We start from the raw sequence: 14,162 nt of genomic DNA on the forward strand, positions 1-14,162 counted from the left end.
AACACACACACTCAGCAGAAATAATCGAATTCTACATCAGCGAGAAAGTGGGGCAGAGAAAGCCCTAGTTCAAACTGTTTATAATGGACAGGGTTAAGAGTTAGAATTGAGGGCTAGAACTGTGGTACTGTAATGGCTTAACATGAAAACCCAGTTCAGGAATATGAACTGGTTTTACTTATTAACACAATAACAAAATGTCAGATGTGCACAGAGTGTGCTACAGCTTCCTCCAACTAATGAAAAAACTCTCCTTCAGCATAAAATTCTGCAATTAATCAGAGAGTAATCACCCCCAGCCCTATGACAAATAAAACAACTAGCAGCACCTGTGAGAAGCAGGAAACTGTAGCACACTGCACAACTTCTAGATGCCATCAAACTCATCTATTTGCCTTCTTTTTTAAAAAAATGCCCTTGTTATTTACAATGATAGGGCATATCTTTATCCCTTCTCGGTGATTTCACTAAGCTGTACTCAGGAGATCACATCCATTCCCACGACAGTGGAGTCAACACTGCATATTACAAATGAAGAAGAGTTTTTAACAACTCACAGATACAGCGATATTAAAAGCCAAATAAACATAGGCCTAGGAAGCCCCGTGTTTCAATTATAATTCTCAGCTTCCAAATGCCCAAAGTTTCAAGGAAGCACCAATCTGAGAACTAGTTAGATGGAAAACCCCAAGACAAATCAGTGGCATGTAGTTGCCAAGTAGATACGAATTAAAAAACTGAATTTCCTCAAAATTCCAAATCTCCCCCACAACACCTTTGAATTTGTCCACTACTGAGTTGTATAACAAAGTTTATACATTATATTAGCTATAGCCTAACTTCTGCAAACCTTGCAGGACATTTAGTCTGAGCACATATCTTTTTTTTTTTTTTTTTTTTTTTTTCCACCTAAATGCGCCCTGGATTATTTCCAAACTATTTGACAAATGCATTCTGCAAAATACAATTATTTAGGAAGTTAAATTTACTCACTGTTTTTATTGCTGTCACTATTTTGAGAATCAAAAATGGTTTCACATTTTACTCCAAACTTTTCGCATCTGTGAGCAAAGCTGTGTTCAAGACCCTCTCCCCTCCCTGAAAGCCACCACATCCCAGTGGCAGCTGGTATGTAGAAGTTTTAAGGCCTCCATCATAAGGTCCACGTGAATTAGCAAGAAGATGCAGATCAGATAATAATGTTTTGATTCTTTAAGGTACAAGCGGCAAAAGATAAGATTCGGATTTTCTCTAACAGGCCAATGGCAGAAAAAAGAACATGAAGAAAAAAGAACAGCAATATTACACCTACATTACAGTACGTATACAGGGTATATATGCATATATATATATATATATATATATATATGTAAAACTCTCCACTCGCCAAACAGAAAGACTTAATGGAACAACTCGTCTCTCCTTCCCTGTGCATGTAGCTGGAGCATTGCCAAAGCAAGCTCTGGAGAGCAGGGGAGAGAGAGAGCACCCAGCTCAACTCTCCACAGGCAGACAGTGTTAATTCCCCACTACCACAAGTGTGGGGTACGCAGCAGAAGGGGAACATATCTCGAGTTATAGACCCAGAAACAGAATCCTAAGAGTAGAAAAGATGTATATTTTGGCATACTTTTAAGGGTTTTTATAACACATTTAAAATTTCCATCAATGTTTCTCCGGGAAGTTTGCAATTACAAATAGCAACGCGTACAACATACTCAAATTTTAGTGACCTAAATCCAGTGTAACTGCTTATCATTCCCCTAAACAGTAAGGTGTTATTTTCTGTCAAGAAAACTGTTATTCAATACAAATCCCCAGAGGAATTTTGCAAATACATGTCAAGAAGGCACTGGAGATAACTGCGCCAGTAATAAGATTACAGGGAACATTTTCCCTGAATGGAGAGTGTTTGTTGTTTCTGTACCATTTCAGACCATTGCTTCTAAAATCACAACTCAGTATGACACTGTAGTGCCACAGCAGAGAGTCTCAGACGTCACACAATACTACAAAAAAGAGGAGGACAAAATGTTAGATAAGCAACACTCACCCTTGAGGAAACATGTTACCAGTAAAAGCACCAAGGCCAATCACCAAATCATGCCCTCGCATTCTGTTCATTATTTATTATTTATCGTAACTTAGCAAAACTGGCCCAAAGCAATACTGGGTCCATAACTCATTCCACAACCACCCTGTGGTTCCCTGGTTCTCTCTAGTCATACAGTTCTGCCTCCATCATCTCTATGAATCCCGCCTCTGCAGTAGTCTAAGGTATGTGTGTTATCTTCGTACTCTCAGGTGACAGAATGGCAAGCATGATATTAAAAAAAAAAATCAAATCAGAAATCAGAAGGAAGAAGAAAATACCACCTGTGTTTGATCATTTGATATAAGCAGTGATTCCTTCAGAGACACATTGCCAGTTTTTCTTATCTTTGCTTCCACAGGCAAAAACAGCTCAGGTTTCCATGTTTCAGTAGGTCAGACAGAGCTTCTGGGCTCAGAGTTTCCCAGGAACGTGAGGAAGACAAAATTTGTCACATAGCATCAAAACTGAGGCACTAAAACTGAGTGCCAGAAGTGCAGAGGTGCTGAATAGCCCATACCAATTTAAAATACATACATACACACACTCACAAGACTAAGATGGCACACTCTAAGGAGTGCAGGTAAACCCAGTCATAGTTCACTTGCTCAAGTTACTGGACTTGTAGCCTTGGCCAAGGCTGAGCTCAGACAGAAAAACGATATTCAGCTATTACAGACTCTTTTGCCATAACAACAGAAAGTTCCATTTAATGAGTTATGCCATTGGGTATTCATGATCTACAAGACTAATTGGCTACATGCATTTGTAAGACAGAAAATTACTATCTATCCTGGATCCAAGTACAATTAAGAAGAAATCTAAGTATGCAGAATGCAGCTTTGGTATTGAAATTTGTTCAAGAAGTGGAATATGTCATCATTTCTGCAATTATTCCCCTGAGATCTCTAAGTGCCTAAGTTTCACCTCTCTCAGAAAGAATTTAAATATGCAGAAACAAGACATGATATCTAATAACAGTCATAATTATAATAACCTTTGATGATTTTTTTCAGGCATGTGCCAGCAAAAGTAATTCAGTATCTTATTTTTATTCCTTTTCTTTCATCTGCTTCCATAGGTATGCATGAGTTCCAGCTCTCAGTGAACTACAATTCTGACAAAGCATTGGGAACTGAGGAACCTCAGCCCTGGCATCTCACTTTGGAAGGATTCCTATAGAGTCAGGATTTTTTTTTCTTTATGGAGAAGAGCACGAAAATAAGAATGAATGACAGCAAAATCTTGCCTGGCAACCTCCTCTCTCCCAAGACAGACTGGTCACATCATTTACACAAGAAGAATTTGGTTTTTGTTGAAAATAATGCAACAAGCACTGCAATGGTTAGTTTCTAAATCTCAGCATTAGTAAACAAATCACTTACGAACTTTTATTTTTCATTTATCCTACAGGAAATTCTGATATGATAATTCCATAACTCAGTTTTTCCTTTAACAAATACCATAAAAAAGCAGTTTTTCCAGCTGGCTGATTTTCTAAAATAAATGAACGGTAAGAAATGTCAAACATTCTTCTTGGATGAAGTCAAATTAGGTTTGTTTTTTTAAACCAAAACTGACTGAATCACATAAAAGACTCATTTTTAAATTCTACAGCAGTATGGGTGCAAAAGATGGGTTGTGTTTACATGCTTTGATAGAATATTGCTACTGAGTATCAACAATGCCCTACTGTAATTATGCTCAGATAATGTATGCTCCTAATGTGTTTTGTTTTGTTTTGTTTTTTTGTTAATGAAAATTTCAATTCTTCCAGTTTGATTCATTACTTATTACAGCCAGGGCATGTGGCACATGATCTTTCTTGCCATTTCCTTATTCTTCTTTTATCTGTATTTTGCTACTTTTTTTTTTAAGAGACTTTGGCTGGAAAAAAAAAAAATATATATATATATATATTAATAACTACTGTATTTCTGTACTTCTCCCACAGAAGAAGGCACACTGCACATACATCCATCTCCACTCATTCAAAGACAGCTGCCAAAGCCTCCTTTCAGATTGACTTCAATTCATAGTGGAATCAATGAGCACCTCTCCATTTGTACTGAAAGAGGCTTGGCTTGGATTCTGACTCCTGGAAGCCACACAAAATGCTGCTTTCCTTTACTTGTTATTTAAATACATCATAAAGCACGCAATAAAAAAAAAATAGACTGTCACAATTTATGGGTGTATATTTTAGTAGATTATTCTGACGTACAGAATATTTCTGATAAACATGCTATCTTGACCTTTACCAAGTGTAACAAAGTTCAAGCAACAGCAATTTAGAAAGTGTTCATTCTACCCCAGTTTTGGTATACTTCTCTCCTGGTCTTTCAGTTGTGGTGTAGTTATTTAAAATAAATTTTAATAATTATGTAGATAATGTGTCCTTCCCTATAAAGCAGAGAAGAACAGCTGGACCTACTTTTTATGAATCACATTAATCCTTCTGTAATTAGAACCAAGATTTCTTGAAAATGATAATTAAGCATGCTCTAAGCCTTCTATTTATACACTGTAGGTGTTTTTTTTTTTTCCTCCTGAGAGATGAGTCTAGGTGTTCCACAACCTCCATGTTAAAAAGACAAAATTTGTAGATACTTATGACATGGTCCCATTTTGGTAATAGCAGAACACAACTTTTTCCAAATCCTCCTTTGTGCTGCTTTTTTTCTGCTATTCAGGGCTGCCCCTCCAACACTGAAGGTGTATACACATCTCCCTTTCTGAAGGTAATACTGGGGACAAAGAATGGACGTGTCAGTTTTTCGACAGAGCTGTTAGGGTTTTAAATGCAGAGATTGGAAAGCAGCAACATTAAAACAGTTCAGTTCCTGAGCAAGGCAATTTTTATGCCAGGATAAAAATACTTTTCTTGCATACAGCATAGACAGTTCCCACTTTACTAGGGCTTAAGCTACCACTGCTGTCCAATGCCAGATGGGTGCCTCCTTTTCATTATGTTATGTTTAGTACATAACCCTGTATGGAGATGCAGCAGAGTGATGTTAATATTTAGAGACCTGTATACTTTATATCATCCAAGCATCAATCAGATAAATCTTTACAACACATGTCTGGCCCATTTTACACCCAAGGAAAGAGAGAACTTGACCACTCCAGGGGTGCGGCGTGAGCAGCAGAACTCGCCAAACGGATTTAATGTGTTCCTGCTTCTTCCTCCCAAACCCAGACAATACCGCCTCAGTCCTACAACGTCACTAATTAGCAAGGAAAAGAAAATTCTCCAGCTCTTACACATATCACAAAGCTAAGTATGAACTACAAATAAATCTCTTAAAAGACAGTGGATATTACAAGTCCTGCTATCTGCCTCAGACTGGTTTTTACTTACGTCCAGAGCGGCTAAATTTTACCACTTCACACTTGCTATGAATCAGTGCTTTTCCCATACTTGCAATGCTCAGTTTTTTTGCAGCCTTGGAAACAGCATTGGGTGGTCATCTTTGAACACAGGAAAGTACTTAGTGCTTAAGTAGAGAACTCCAGAATACTAAGTGAAAAGCAGCCAACATTCATCAAGGTGACTTGTTTCACTGTCAACCAATACAGCTGACTTTGTCAAACCACCACTATTAAACTGCCCATCTTTAAACAAAAATGAAGGAATTTTCCTTTAGAAGGATTACATAAATAGTGCGACTTATAAAACAATATCTAAGCAAACTGCCTTTTTTTCTGTTTTAATCACACATGCTTCAGACATACCGCTCTTCCAACAATATCATTCAAAAATTCTGAATGGACACAGGGAACAGATGCCCACAGGACAATCTCAACCCTTTTCCAGGCTGGCTTGAGGCTGTGCAAGCAGGAAAGAAGGATTAGGTATAAACTAAAGACAGCCAGTTGTAATAGTACACAATCAGCATAACAAAAAAAAAGTGCTTTAGACCTTCAGCAGCAGGCAATACTGTGCGTTAAAAGGAAGTGAACACCTTCTCTTTCTGTTCCCTTATGAATTTGTTGGCACAGCTATGGGGGAGGGAAAAGGTAGGGAGAGAAGGAGGTGAGAGATGGAAGTAGACTGCTCCTGCTTTCTTGGCCCATTGCTCATGCTTCAGGGTAAATAGATCCTTTCTATTACTGTGCACCTGCATCTGACTGCTTCATTCTGATTTGGTCTCCTGCTGTGAAACTGTAGCTTCTTCCAGCACATACAAACCCTGCCATGCAGCTCAGATGAAAATTATATTCAGACGTGTGAGTGGTGACCTAAAAATGACAACTGGTGCTCAAAATATCTGATTCATTTTCTCTAAGTTTGCTTTTTGCTTGTCTCTCCTTTTCATTGCCTAGAAAAGGGGTAATAAAAATAGCATGTTGACAACTCTGTCATATTACTTTTCTGAATTTTATTAGCTGTGTACAATATTAGAAAAGGAAAATAAGTTTTCTGAAATGGGAGATATATATTGCGTCTTAAAGCAGTCTCGCTTGTTTGGATCTTTCTGTTGTAAACCTGAGCTTAAGCAGTAAAAGCCAAGAATGGAAGTGGCAGAATTGGGTTTTATTCTGTGTCTGGCACAGGATTGCTAAGGCACTGTAAGGCTGTTTCCTTGTGCTCTCTGAAATTCTGTTTCCACATGCACAAAATCCAATTCTGACTGTTACACAGCTCACAGAGTAGTGACCATAAAGCTGGGCCAGTTGCTATAGCAATATAAAATACTATATTCAGAGCCAGTCTTTGAGACTATCATATAGCCCAAGCACTCAGGCAAATGCCTTAAAGTAATACTGGCAAAAGCCTCTCCCCTCTTTTTTTTCCAGATGATCTAACAAAGCCCATGAAACTGTGTCAAGTATCTACAGAAAAAGTCTAAATTAAAAGATCAGTCCAAAATAGGAACAAGAAACATCTGAGTAGGTAAAGTATATTTAAGGTCTTCCTTTCATAACCACAACAGTTCACAAACAAAACAAAAAACCAGTCTGCCCTTAAATAAACTTGACATTTAAAATGTAACTATAAGAAATTATACTATTAATGCTGATCTTCTAGAATGGAAGATGGATTTTAGAGGAATATTTTAAAAATATTTGCAACTTCCAGCCAATTTGGCCATCACATGGATTCTGGTGGCATGAACAAACAAATATTTGGGTTCTTTAAATTTTATTTTGCCTTTTTTTAAGGTAAGCCTGTGGTGAAGTGAGGCTACCCAGCTTAAAAATATGATGGTCTTTGTTAGGAAAGGCTACCCTTTCAGCTTCTTCTGTGAAATTACTTAAAATTACTTAAGATTGGCTGTTTTTGTTGGAAGCAATTCCTTAAGATACACTGCATATTTCCGAGTGATTTAAGCACAATATGAAGTAGCAGTTGCTAAGGCAACAATATGCAATTCCTGTTTCAGTGATGTCTTTTAACAGCTGCATAAGCCCAGACAAGTATCAGTTATATGAGAATTTATAAATCATCTTAGTAAATACCCTATCAAATAACTTCTCCAGAAATTACTTTAGGAACTTGCAATACCAATCTGTTTTCTCAGACTAAAGTCTTGTCTGCTCTACGGAAAGAAAAACCATTCAGCAGTGGCTCTGTCAGAAGGGCGCTGATGTAGCACAGACCCATGTCATACTGTGTTCAGCACAGATTCAGCATCACCAGCTGCTGGAGAGAATTGCCAATGATAATAAAAAGCCCTAATGCAAGTGTAACTTCAGTAAATCACAGGCAGAATGGCACATTCCTTCCTCACAGACGGGAGAAAGTAGGAAAAACCTGGGAGTAGGCGAAAATTCCGGATGCAAGAACACAGAAGACAAAGTGAAGACAGCATCGATACAGGTCAGCGGTCAATACCATCGTCCCTGACATCATACTGCAATCCTTGCGGCAAGTCTGGATGCTCTTGGAATACGTCTATAGCCTGATATTTTTTAATCTCACACACCAAAAAGACTGTTCCAAAAAGTTGGGCTTGTCTCCAAAATACAAACGTAATTTTTCTGCTCATCCTACAACTGAAGCAAATGTGCTCTGTTCATGTCATCTGGGAACAAAGGAAGAGCAGATGGGACAAAACAGAAAAAACAAAGGTCCAAAGTGACCCTGTAGGCAAACACAAACCCAACTGTTACCCAAAATCCACTAGAAGCTGTATTAATACATTTAACAATACACAAAATATGTAATATAACATTGTTGCAAGTTAATTAACTTAGAATATAAAATGGTGGCACTAACTCAAAGAGTTAAAAACCCGGGTATAAATATGTATCAGCTTTCTTTTCAAAAGAATAATAAAACTCCATTTGCATACCTGAATCACAGGCTACTAACAAAAGCATCTGAACATTGTCAGAAGCTGATAATGTTAATGAGGATAGGATAATTATATTATTTCCTTTTATTTTGAAGGTAGCCAATATATGATCAAAAATTACACACTTCAGGGGTTTTCTTCAATCCAAAGTACGGTAAGACCCTAGAACGCTGACACTTCTGGAGGCATAGCGCTGAATGACAAATCACATCAAGGGCTTACAGAGGGACCAAAGAGAATGATTCATTAAAGAGTGATAAATGTAGTGGGACTTCATGTTGTTCAGAATTTAATAGTCACTACTGTCAAACTAGTTGTGATGCATTTTACTATTTGTAAGCAGTAGGCCAATCATTTGCATATGTAAAAGGTAACCCAAAGCTGCATCTCTTTAGTGGCATATTGCAATAATAATTCTGACTAATTCCCTATTATCCATTACAAGAATTTAACAGAGATCAGCTCAAGAAAATTGAAAGATAAATGGTTCTGGAGGAAAAATAAACAAAATGAATATGGACTAAGTTTTTCTTTCTTATGTCTTCTTTGCAACCTACTCAATTCTGAAGGCTATGTATAAAGTTACCATAGAAATCTCAATTGTGTGCTGTTGTATATGGCTCAGCACACTACCTTTTGTGTGCCATCAGAAATACATCAAATTAAAGGCCTCACTACTTCCTATTTTCTCTTCAACACCTAAACTACTGTGTGCAATGTTCTCCTCTATAAAAGTCCTTATCTAGCCCAGATAATAAGAAATACTTAAAAACTGGAAGACACTAGGGGATTCTACAATCTTTCAAACTGAGCAGCGACATCCTATGCTGTAGTTGAATTTTAATGAGACAAAATTGAAAGACGCTGTACAATTTAATTGCAAGTGAAATTAGTTATTGAGATGGATCAACAAGTAAAATGTTACAATCTTTAATGCAGGTGTTAAGACCATATTATAGAGCCTTCTGAAAAAATAGCTTTTACTAAAAAACTACAGCTGATGTTGATATTGTGGCTGCAGCTCTGCACATATAACTTCACTAATCAGACTATTATGTTCTCACCTAGCAGGTTTTAAATTCCAAACCAAGTGTATCAGTTACATTATCAATAACACAAATACAATCATTTGGATACATCCAGTGAAGAATACGGTAGCTAGGCAGGCCTGAAACTCCTTATGGCACAAAGTTTTTGCTAACACAAGAGCAACAGAAAAAAAAGATTCTTCAATAACTGCGTGACAGGTCTTTTTAACCCTCTGTGTGGCTACGGCAAGAAGAAGGATTAGACACAAGCTTTAAGTGCCTTCAGTGTACATGAAAGTGGGGATTCAGACGGAGCTTCACACATTGCTCAACAGCCTTGAATAGTAAAGAAAGGAGCGGCTCTGCTTGTCTTCACAGTCTCTGCCAACGATCCTCAAAGGAGGTTGATGGCTGTGAAACAGGGCTTCAAAAATAAAGGATCTTCTTTCTTATGCCTCTGTGACAAAGCCCGAATATACAAATAGAATGTGCCATGTAAATATAACAATTCTCCAAAGAAAAAGTATTATTGCAAATTTCTATTTACGGTCATTCCCTTTGGTAAGTAACCTGGAATTAATCACAGTCAAAATTCAACATAAAATCTGAGGCAGAGGAAAAAAATCACAATTCATTAAAAGAAATGTATTAATTAATGGGGCACACTAGGCAGAAATCACTGTTGTATTCCCATAACTTCTGTCAATCCTGTATTCTAATGTTTGGGAAATTTTGTTTAAATATTTACAATTGCAGAAATTTAAAACAAAAGGAAAAGGCATATGTAATTGCTTATCCCCCCCTTATTTTTAAGAACCTCTGTTCTTCATTAAATATTGCAAAAGAATGAAAGCCATAATTTCTTCCTATTTATGTTTGGACAAAGTTGATATTGCCAGAACTGAATGTCAATATTTTAGGATATATTTTAAACATTCTATGCTCCTGACTTGATTAGTGGTTGAAATAAGAAAATGGCAATAACAGGACTGGGCACCACAAAGGCTTCACATCAGTTTTGTGGAATTAAAGGGCAAACCCCACCAATCCTCATCACCATCACCAGTGAGTTCAGCAAATCATGTAACGCCGCCAGCTTCAGATGCAGGGGCAACACATTTCCATGTTGTGAGGGATATGGTAAATTTACTGCTTTGGATACCAAAGATCAGAGATCAAATTTCAGTATTGTTTGAAGCAACGTGATCAACTATGAGCATTTTCACAGTTTCTACCAGCCAGGGGCACACTCAGAGATGTTCCCCACTTGATGAGAGAGACTGGTTTTAGTGAGCTGGGCTGGGAGCCGACAGCAAGAGGGCATCACAGCCGCAGACAGGACTTCTGAGGCGAGGTGGTGAGAAGAACCCATGCCATGCTTTAGAAGCCATTGTAACAGCCCCTTGAACTCAGCAGATGTTGCTGACCACCACACACTCCAGGATAACTTTTTGCAACTTTGGTCCATTTTATGCAATTAGGGGAGGGCGATCTCTTTCCCTAACTCTCCTATTTCTTGCATCATTATTTAAACTACATAGGCATAATACATTAGTATTTATTATTTGTGTATTTTATCATTAATAAGCATGCCTGTCACAAGTGTTAGAAAAGGCAGTATCAACATGAAAATGGCTTATGGCTTGGAAAGCCTACATTTCCAGCACAGCCTTAGAATTCTATATGAGTATAAATAATAAAACAGATAACTCCTGACTCTTAATATACTTGGTTCAAAGCCTATTATTAAATGAAGAGTCTCCTTGCCTAAAGAAGTCATGTAATAACAATTTTTGCCCAAACAGAAACTCCACCCAGCCTTCAAACCAACATTATAACTGTGATTATCAGCAGGTTCATCATTAATTCAGCATAAAGTTGAGCATATCCTTATATTGCTTTTTTTTTTTCATTTTCAATATCATAGATTAAAACAGCTTACAGACATGTTTGCCAAAAACCCCTGACATTTTATATAGTGGATTTTGCTATATTCAATTATGCTTGAATGCCAGTGCTTTTGCTATATTGTTAGAGGAATACTGTTAAACTTAATCTCTGAAGAGTGCTTCTGATAAAGGAAATAACCACCATTTCATCTGTTATATATAATCAAGGACATAATTTCTTCAGGTAGTATAACTGGTCATGTTTGTATTTGAAGCGCTTTGAATATACATTTTTTAACTTTGTCATAAAAAATTTGACCATTTCATAAATTCATCAACTATTTCTTCAAATTCCTTTAAGCTACAATGCAGGTAGATAAGCCAGAGTATGGGCCACAGGTGACCTGAACTTCCTTCTAAAGGCAAAGAAATGTTCGCAAACCAAGAACTCAGCATAGGTTTGTCCCAGGTTCTTAATATCCTTTTATCAAGGCCAGATGGCAAGGCAAGCAATAAAAAGGCTCATTACTGCTTGTACCTTGCAATCCTCATACATCAGGAGCCTGAAAGTGCCTGCTGGAGTCCAGTATTTACCAAAGGCAGTAACAAGTGGGACTCCCTAAAAGAAAACAAGGGACATAATAGAGGGGCAAGGAAGGTGGGGGGACCTGGTAAGTCACATAGTAATTTCTCTGTCGTATGAAGAGTCCGTTGCTAAGAAGGGGCCTTTAGGACTCACAGGTTTACCTTTTAGATGGTTGGTACTGGTAATAATCGCTCACAGTTGATATTCCCTCTGCTCCAGGGTTGAAGAAGAGGTAATGCCTCACTTTCTAGGAAATTATTCATGACCCGGCTTCAGTGGAGAAGAGGTTAGGCTCTCAGAGAGGCTGAGTTATGTGATCCAAACTCAAGAGAGCATGAAATAAATGCAGAACCTGGGAGACAGGATATGCCATTTCATTTGCACAAAGAGAAAGGAGATCGAACAGGGAAAGAAGGCGGCAACACAAAATCTGTTTATGAAAGAAGCACATCAAGGAGAGCAGAGTATCTGGAAGGGCTTCTTTGTAAAATACAGATCAAATAGCATTATCTGCTGGTACTTCAGGTTTCTCATGCATCAAGTATAAATTATTGCATGGAAGAGAACACGCTTTCTGAATCTGTTTACTGGAGAGAGCCAGGCAGAGTAGAGCTAGCTGCACAGCTCTCAGAGAGAATCAGCTTTAGGCCTTGTCACATCAATGATTTATAGGGTGACACTAGGGAAATCAATTAAGTTCTCTACGTGCCCCAGTTTTCCCATCTGTAAAATAGGGGCAATCTGTTATTCAAGCAGAGTGCCTTTCCATTTTATAGCCTTTCTTCTTGTGCTTGAGCGTTCATCATTTTGCTAGTTTCTACACTAGCAAAAATATTAACCTTATGTGGATATATTTTGTATTTTAGCATTAGAACACACCTGTTCTTCATTAATTTTAACTGTTTTGCTCTTGATAACTTCATAAGTAATACTATATTTTTAGCAGCAATACAAAAAACATGGCACACAATGTGAAGGGAACATCTATTTTTCCTAAAACACAGATCCTTGAAGAAGCTACCAAAGAAACCTCATAGTAGGCACCGATAGAAAATCCAAAGATAACAGAGTTAGGGAACTGTGGAAGACTGCTCTTTATTTTCACTTTAGATTGTTTAACAGTTTTGCTGCATTTCACCATTCACCACTTAGAGATTCTTTGAAAAAAACACATAGAAAAAATATAATTGCCAGAATACAATCTATTCCCCTAAAGCATCATGGAAAAAACACACAGTTGTCCTTGAGCTACCTGTTTCATAAATTTTCTTTCTGTGTTCTCTGGTGTCCAAAGATTAAGAAATTTTCAAGTCAGCAGGAACATCTGAATAAACACCTTGCTGAGGTTTTAGCTTGGAAAAGGAAAATCAGTCTGGGACAGTGGGGTAGTCTTCCTATTCCTACAAAGAGATTTAAAATACACAGGCCATTTGGATATAGGCAGACCACAGTTGCCTTCATCTGTATACTACAATACACTGCTTAAAAAATGGTAAAAGATAAAAAAAAGCCAAAGTAGTTCAGAAGCACAAATATCTAATTATTTATGAACATCTGTCAGGAGGGCTTAAATTTATACAGTGCTTTTGCCTGTACTAGGAAATTTACCCTTTTGCCCGTAGAGGCGATAATCCATTAAACTTGTAAAGCGGGAAGAAAACAGCTAAGGAAATGTTTTAAAATAGGGTTTCTCTATCAGTATCAAATTCTGCACTGTCTTCTTAGGAGGAGGCCGGTGCGAATGAGATTGGCAGATAAGGTAATAAGGATTTTTTTCTGTCCTTGCCACCTGAGCCCTCTCTTACACTGTGACTTGCATGAAGGATAATGATATAAATGTGAGGCCATCAGAGTCCAACTCCAGCCCTTCCATGGTTTTGAAATTTCAACAGCCAAGTTCTTCAATTGTGGGAGGACTGGGAAATGAATTTAATGTGTTTAGATACTTGTCTTACCATTGCAGTTGTAATCTTCTTTCCCAGGACACACCAGCTGCCTTGGGCATTAGAAAGAAAACGACTATTCTGCTATGCATGGAGTGGTGCACAGGACATTGGTTGAAAATAAAGAGAAATGATGGTATAGCAAACATCAGTTTGTGGTTATGTTGAATCCTTGGCAAATGGCAGATGACTCTGAACTGGCAAATCCTTTTATCGTTGCAGTTTTTACAGTAATCTCAAATCTCTCCTTTATCTGCTTGGTTTTTTTGGCTTGTTTAACACAGAGACTGATGATCAGTGAAGCAAAAGATTTAGTTTG

The 14,162-nt window shown here is 37.6% G+C and overlaps 1 protein-coding gene across 3 annotated transcripts in view; it reads right to left on the reverse strand.

Moving 5' to 3' along the window:
• CDKAL1 (CDKAL1 threonylcarbamoyladenosine tRNA methylthiotransferase) overlaps positions 1–14,162 on the reverse strand; it is a gene marked incomplete at its 3' end in the record, with an annotated part of 411,084 nt that overhangs the window by 27,414 nt on the left and 369,508 nt on the right. The window lies entirely within an intron of this gene.

The sequence above is a fragment of the Nesoenas mayeri genome (assembly GCF_963082525.1).
Source record: "Nesoenas mayeri genome assembly, chromosome: 2".
Lineage (NCBI taxonomy): Eukaryota > Metazoa > Chordata > Aves > Columbiformes > Columbidae > Nesoenas > Nesoenas mayeri.